Source organism: Orycteropus afer, unplaced genomic scaffold (genome assembly GCF_000298275.1).
Source record: "Orycteropus afer afer isolate SDZICR_OR568_19922 unplaced genomic scaffold, OryAfe1.0 scaffold00255, whole genome shotgun sequence".
In the NCBI taxonomy this organism is placed as follows: Eukaryota; Metazoa; Chordata; class Mammalia; order Tubulidentata; family Orycteropodidae; genus Orycteropus; species Orycteropus afer.
The window spans coordinates 354,851-355,988 of NW_006921842.1; positions in this window are offsets into that span (position 1 = coordinate 354,851).

Below are 1,138 nucleotides of genomic sequence, written 5' to 3' on the forward strand. Positions count from 1 at the left end.
TTCTGGTTAACAGTCAAGTGCCTTAGGCACTATGCTACCAGAGCTCCTAAAAGAACGGTATAGGTTCAATTAATTAAATAAGAAGCCAGATCTACCAAAGAATTTAATAAAGAAGCCAGAAAAATCAAAAGAAAACATGTTTGATAGTCTCTGCCTTCAAATCAGAACTGTCTTGAAAATGGCTCCATCTGTCATGAGTCACTAGGGCTGATATCCCAGGATGGCTGATCCTTTTTATGAAAAGAAGCATGGAGTAGATGGATGCTTGTAAAAACTCTCCCTGCTCTGAGAGCCAATGATTCTTTGACTTTCTTATTTAAAAATAAGTTCAAAGTCGTGTTCAAACATTACTTAAGAACAATTATTGCTATTTTGTCCACTTTAAGTACTTTTACCAATAACTCGAGTGGATAGTTAAAGCTCTTCAAAGAAAATTTAAAACTTCTCTTTTCCTTTTACATTTTAGAAATCTCAAAAGGATACAGGGCTGAATTCTGCCTCTAGAAAGGACAACTCATAAAATACCCTAGTATTATATTACATTATTAAAGGCTACTCAAGGAGGATATTTTATAACATTCCTTGGCAACATATTATACTGTTGTGGTTATAAATATATAATTCACCCCTGAATCAGCATCAACGGAGAAGTTTTTTTTTTTTTTTTTTAATTTGACTCAAGCAAGAACAGGTATGTGTGTATCATATTAAATTATGGTGCAGTAACCAGAAAAAAAAAAAAAAATTCACTGCCTTCAAGTCAGATCTGACTCATAGCAACCCCTCCTTGGTTTTCTGAGGCAGTATCACTATGGAAGTAGATTGCCCAATAACCAAGAAGCCTCAAATCTTATTGGTTTAAATATAATAAGGATGTATTTCTCATTCACACAAAGTTTACTGGAATGCTAATTGACTCTCTAGAGAAACAGTGCTCCAAACAGTAAGTCAGAGAGAAATGGTGGTGGTGGCATCCCCATTCCCTAGCTTCTTCAGTGTCTGAAGCATGAAAAAAAGAAAGCTTGAAAATTGTGCATCAGGTCTTTTATGTTTTGGCCTAGAAATGAAAACTTCACTTCCCTCTCTCACCCATTGGAAATATCTGGCCATATAGCCCAACTAACTGCAAGGACAGTAG